This window comes from Hordeum vulgare, chromosome 1H (genome assembly GCF_904849725.1).
Source record: "Hordeum vulgare subsp. vulgare chromosome 1H, MorexV3_pseudomolecules_assembly, whole genome shotgun sequence".
In the NCBI taxonomy this organism is placed as follows: Eukaryota; Viridiplantae; Streptophyta; class Magnoliopsida; order Poales; family Poaceae; genus Hordeum; species Hordeum vulgare.
The window spans coordinates 55,865,800-55,872,695 of NC_058518.1; the positions used below are offsets into that span (position 1 = coordinate 55,865,800).

The 6,896-nt window shown below is 44.2% G+C and overlaps 1 pseudogene; it reads right to left on the minus strand.

Annotated features, from left to right (window-relative positions):
* Positions 1 to 3,318: 3,318 nt before the first annotated feature.
* Positions 3,319 to 6,294, minus strand: LOC123406927 (annotated as a pseudogene).
* Between the last annotated feature and the right edge of the window lie 602 nt (positions 6,295 to 6,896).

The following is a 6,896-nucleotide window of genomic DNA, read 5'->3' on the forward strand; positions in this document are numbered from 1 at the left end:
TTCTCTAAGATTTCTAGGCCTCTTACCAATCTCTTACAAAAGGATATTCCTTTTGTTTTTGACGATGATTGTGAGGAAGCCTTCGAAATACTTATGAGGGCTTTGATAACTGCACCTATTGTTCAACCACCTGATTGGAACCTACCTTTTGAGATCATGTGTGACGCTAGTGATTATGCTGTTGGTGCCGTTCTACGGCAAAGAGTCAATAAGAAGTTGAACGTTATTCACTATGCTAGTAAAACTCTAGACAGTGCCCAAAGAAACTATGCTACTATGGAGAAGGAGTTTTTAGCTGTCGTGTTTGCATGTGAAAAGTTCAGGTCTTACATAGTTGATTCCAAAGTCACTATTCACACTGATCATGTTGCTATTAAGTAACTCATGGAGAAGAAAGACGCTAAACCTAGACTTATCAGATGGGTTCTTGATGTTTCAAAAGGGATCCCCGGCAATGGCGCAGGAATGCTTCTGATGTCCGTTATGCTGCTGCACAAAAGACCTTCGAGTGGCGCCGGAAATGGGCACGTTGACGACACCAGGAATCCTTCTGCGTTGGTGTTTCCTCGAAGCGGAGAGGATGATGTAGCACAACGGAGGTAAGTATTTCTCTCAATTTGAGAACCAAGGTATCAATCCGGCGGAGGAGTATCTCAAGATCCTGCACAAACACAAAAGCTTGCACCCAGCGCTATGAAGGGGTTGTCAATCCCTTATAGATTGTTTGCCAAGTGAGAACTGAAAGCAACAAAGTAACAAAGCAAAGTAAAAGTAGAGTTGTAAACGATGGATGTGAATAGACCTGGGGGTCGTAGTGTTTACTAGTGGCTTCTCTCATGAAAGCAAGTAGACGGTGGGTGAACAAATTATTGTCGAGCAATTGATAGAACTGTGCAGAGTCGTAACGATATCTATGCAATGATTATTTCTATAGGCATCACGTCCGAAACAAGTAGACCGATACTTTCTGCATCTACTACTATTACTCCACACGTCGACCGCTATCCAGCATGCATCTAGTGTATTAAGTCCATAAGAACAGAGTAACGCCTTAAGCAAGATGACATGATGTAGAGGGATAATCTCAAACCAATGATAAAAACCCCATCTTTTTACCCTTGATGGCAACTGCTTGATGTGTGCCTTGCTTCCCCTATTGTCACTGGGAAAGGTCACCACATGGCAGAACCCAAAACCAAGCACTTCTCCCATTGCAAGAATCATAGATCTAGTTGGCCAAACAAAACCCAAGAATCGGAGAACAAGGATATCAAATCATGCATATAAGAAATCAGCAAAGACTCAAATATATATCATAGATAATCTGATCACAAGTCCACAATTCATCGGATCTCGACAAACACACCGCCAAAGAAGATTACATTGGATAGATCTCCATGAAGATCATGGAGAACTTTGTATTGAAGATCCAAGAGAGAGAGAGAAGAAGCCATCTAGCTACTAACTACGGACCCGTAGATCTGAAGTGAACTACTCACGAGTCATTGGAGGGGCGATGATGATGATGAAGAAGCCCTCCAACTCCAAAGTCCCCTTCGGCAGGGTGCCGGGAAGGGTCTCTAGATGAGGTCTCGTGGAAACGGAAGCTTGCGGTGGCAGAAAAGTATTTTCGAGGCTCCCCTGATTTTTTGCGGAATATTTGGGAATTTATAGGCCAAAGACCTAGGTCAGGGGGCAGCCAGGGAGGCCACAAGCCTGCCCACCGCCACCTCCCCCTGATGGTAGAGTGGGGGCTTGTGGGCTCCCTGGAGCGCACCTGGCTTGGCCCAAAAGCCCCCTGGACTTCTTCCGTTCGGGAAAAAATAATTTTGGGGTTTTTCTTCCGTTTGGACTCCGTTCCAAAATCAGATCTGAAAAGAGTCAAAAACACAGAAAAAACACGAACTGGCACTTGGCACTGAATTAATAATTTAGTCCCAAAAAGATATAAAAGGGTACATAAAACATACAAAGAAGGCAAGATAATAGCGTGAAACCATCAAAAATTATAGATACGTTTGAGACGTATCAGTTCTCTTGCTACAAGAATTTGATTTGCACGTTGTCGACAGAAAGGGTGCTGATAACCCAGTAGCAGATAACTTGTCTAGGTTGGAGAACGTTCTTGATGACCCACAACCTATTGATGATAGCTTTCCCGATGAGCAACTGAATGTCATCAATGCTTCACGTAGTGCACCGTGGTATGCTGATTATGCAAACTATATCGTTGCCAAATATATACCACCTAGTTTCATGTACCAGCAAAACAAGAAATTCTTCTTTGACTTGAGACATTACTTTTGGGATGATCCTCACCTTTATAAGGAAGGAGTAGATGGTGTTATTAGATGTTGTGTACCTGAACATGAACAGGGACAGATCCTACACAAGTGTCACTCCGAGGCCTACGGAGGACACCATGCGGGAGATAGAACTGCACACAAGGTATTGCAATCAGGTTTCTATTGGCCCACTCTCTTCAAGGATGCCCGTAAGTTTGTCTTGTCCTATGACGAATGTTAAAGAATAGGTAATATTAGCAAACTTCAGGAAATGCCTTTGAACTATTCACTTGTCATTGAACCATTTGATGTTTGAGGCTTTGATTATATAGGACCTTTTCCAAAATCCAATGGGTATACTCATATCTTAGTTGCTGTTGATTACGTCACTAAGTGGGTAGAAGCTATCCCCACTAGTAGCACTACTAGGAAAAGGCTTGCTAATGGCGCACCTATTTTCGCTACTAATGGCGCACTATAGGTGTGCCACTAGCATCACGCCATTAGATTTTTTTACTAATGGCGCACCACAGGTGCGCCATTAGTATCTGGTATACTAATGGCGCACGAGGCAGTGCGCCATTAGTATAGCTCATGGTGCACCATTAGTATGCCTCCCAGGTGCGCCATTAGTATGCATGTGAGGTGCGCCATTAGTATGCCTCCCAGGTGCGCCATTAGTATGCCTCCCAGGTGCGCCATTAGTATGCCTCCCAGGTGCGCCATTAGTATGCCTCCGAGGTGCGCCATTAGTATGCCTCCCAGGTGTGCCATTAGTATAGCCCATGGTGCTCCATTAGTATCTGGTATTCTAGCATATATATGTTTTGTTTCAAAACCACAAATTCAACAACACATAACATATATATCAAATATATAATACATAATATGTGCCCAATAGTTTTACTGATCCACAACACATAACATATATGCAAAGTTGCATAACAAATTTCATGATCCATATATCAAAACTCCATAGCATCCATACATCCAAAATTCCATAGCATCCATATATACATATAGTTCCATAACATCCATACATACATAGCTCCATAACAAATATAGTTCCATAGCATCCATTCATTATTCACATACAATTTTTTGAGCTAGAATATTATTTTGTTTGTATTAATATGTTACCATTATTATTTTAGATGACAAAAAAGACAACTATGGCTCCAAAGGTTTGCTTTATGTCTTCACGCCACATAAGTAAACGAAGTAGAAGGGGCGCACGTTTAGGAGCTCCAGCGTGCGGTCCTTTTGAACTTCCCCTGGCAAAAGAAGCATGAATCAAAAGCGTTAGGGAAAGAAAACAGATGATTCAGAATTACAAATTTTGATACATATTGGCTTCTAACAAAACAACACCAGCAATGTTTGTTACAAAATTTACGAGGTATCAAGATAAGGACTTCTCTCTGAACACCAAACAATGATTGTAAAACACGCATGCGAGCAAGGAGATCGACATACCCAGGGTAGTATGGTGACGGAACAAGAAATGCATTTCCTAGATCAGCAATACAAAAGCTCAGTATTTCCATTGCAGGCGTCGCACCAGATGTTATCACCATTTGAGATGGATCAAAGGATATTGACCCTTGCATGATTTGCCTCAAGACTTGAAGATTTCTTTGTACCAACTTAATGACCATCTAGCTAATACAGGACAAGCAACAACATATTAATGCGGAAAATAGGGTGGCATCTCAGCATAATTTCTGCATGACTTGTGCCCAAAGGGGGTCATCATTAAATTTATTTTCTGATATATCAGCATGACAACACGTCTTAAAGTACGCTATATTTATCATATGATTGAAGCCTAGTGAAAGTGTGAAACAACAAAACAAAGTGCAGACAACTGGTCTCTATCTAGCCTAGGAACAAATTCTAGAGCCAAACTAACAAAGAGATTACCAAGTCCTTACTCACCACAAAGGTCATTGATCCTCTTGGCCAACTCCTTGATCTCCTTCTCGGCCGTCTTGATGCTCGTGGAGCATGGCCCAAGCCCCTGTCAAGTGTCAATGGCAGCCAGAATCAGCAAACTTGAGCAGAAACCCTAGAAAGAGCACTCCACATCTCGCCTAAGCACGCCGATTTCCACCACAGAAAAGAGGCAAGCAGCACAAAATAAACAGCACCCCATCGACCGCATCAAAGCCCTAGCAGAATCACCAGCCCTCCCACATAGAAGCTCCTGTAGTTGGAACCAGGGATAGCAATCGGAAACGGGTGACAACAAGTGGAAATACTTTTCAACTAGTACTAATATTAGTCACTGACACGAAACCAGATTCAGTTTTGCCATTTGACTAAGAAAGAAGTACCGAGTATCTCAGATCTAAATGCCTTCAATATTCAAATCTTATCATTTAGAAAACAATTGGGATATGTAAATCAATACAAGGGGTTCATACTGGGGTAAAACTTACCTCAAAACCTGTAACGTCACAGTATCTCTTTGGTGGATAAATGGATGGGGGCGACTGAATATTTAAATCTGCATAAAAACATCTTGTGAACATTATATACGTCACAACAACTTGCTCTAAATACTACAGGTGTAGACTACCTGAACAACACAAATAACTTGTTTCGCTAATGTCAAGTTTTTATTTCTATTATCCAGCTTTATACTCTAACTGAGAAACACAAGTTCATATAAGAGCTATCTAATCGCCTTAGCAGTGGAAGCTACTGATTTAGAAGCTATGAATATTAGACATAAAGCCAAGAACCTATCGATTGATTCTATTAGCATGGGATTCTAGGAAGCACGAGCTCGGAACCAACTTCCCGAAAATTACTCACTGTAAATTGAAGGAAAAAAACCAATGAACTGAAAGTTTGTATTTTGTAACATAAGAAGAAGCAATTCGCAATTCAAATGCTTCTACTGTTAGCACACACCAAAAACAGAAAAAAATAGTACAATACAGTCCCAATTAGAATGAATTTCTGGCCACCACAAGTTTCTAGGCCTAGATCGAGCGGATAATCAATTTGGTCCTGATGAAACACATCAATGAACTACAATCGTAGGAGTCCACCAACCGAGAAGCATGGCTTGGCAAAGGATAATCTAAGATCTACATATTCAAGTTAATCTGCATATCAAATCTCCGGAGATTTGAGCGGCTAGCAGCGTGGCAAAGTATAATCTAAGATCTACATATTCAAGTTAATCTGCATATCAAATCTCAGGAGGGCGGATCTGGGCGTGCCATGGCCGCCGGCTCACAGTTTGAGCAGTTGAGAGGGGAGGGAAATTAGCACCTAGAGTGGAAGAGGACGAAAATCCCCACAGTTTGAACCCGATGAAATTCACGCTAGAGCTTACCTCCAGCTCCAGCATGAGTATGACCTGCGCGTATACCTTGTCGATGTCCGCCTCCGCCTGCCAAAATCCCGCCATAAAAAATTAGCTGACCGACTTGAATTTCGGAGCACACAAAAGGCCGAGGAAATTGTACGAAGGCGGGAGGGAAATTGAGCAAGGGGAGTGGGTGGGGGGTAAGCGGGCACCTTGAGCTCGATGTTGATGACCCAACAGAGCAGCTTGGGCGGCATATCGTAGAGGCGCATCTGGTTGCCGGCGACCTGGTTCATGGAGGCCTCCACCTAGAAAACCAAAGAAACAGCGCGAGAGCAAGGAAATTCAGCGCGCGAACCGAAGCAGAAGGACCTCCCCGCGACAAATCGCGAGGCGGGGGTGGAATTAAGCGAGGAGGAAGGGAGGCGGGCTTGACCGACCTGCTCGATGTGCCCCTGCGGGAAGTAGAAGACGAGGTCCCCGACGCGCGGGGTGGTGACGAGCGGGCTGGCGCAGGCGTGCTAGAGCTCATCGTAGAGCGGATCCCCTGCTCGGAAAACCAGCACCGCTAAGCATCAGGAACCAACGAGGAGGAGTGGGAGGAGGATTACGGGCGCGCTGGCCATATCCGGAAGCTCGCGTACCTATGGAGGGTGCCTGCGGCGTCGCCATGGCGGGCGGCGACATCTCCTGCTTCTGCTGGCCGTCGGCGCGGCACGAGGAACTCTAGCTGCGGCTGCGCGAGGAGGCTGCGGGGAGGGAGCGAGGGGTGGGAGATGGAGGAAAGGGGAAACGAGAGGAGGGGCAGAGAGATTTTTTTGCAAAACTACTAATGGCGCACCACCTACATATGCGCCATTAGTAACCCTCGTTACTAATGGCGCACCTCCTCTGGTGCGCCATTAGTAGTTCCGCAAAAAAAAAATAGTAGTGGCGCACCACCAACAGATGCGCCCTTAGTAACACTGGTTACTAATGGCGCACTAGCTGTGGTGCGCCATTAGTAGTTTGCAAAAAAATAACCAAATTTTTTTTATAGTAGTGGCGCACTACTAACAGATGCGCCATTAGTAACCCTGGTTACTAATGGCGCACCAGCTTCTGGTGCGCCATTAGTAGTTTTGCAAAAAAAATAAAAATAAAAAAATATAGTAGTGGCGCACCGAGTGTGTGGTGCGCCATTAGTGTCCATCACACTAATGGCACACCTCACATGGTGCGCCACTACTATATAGTAGTGGCGCACTGCTTGTGTGGTGCGCCATTAGTATCTATATCATCTATAGCCC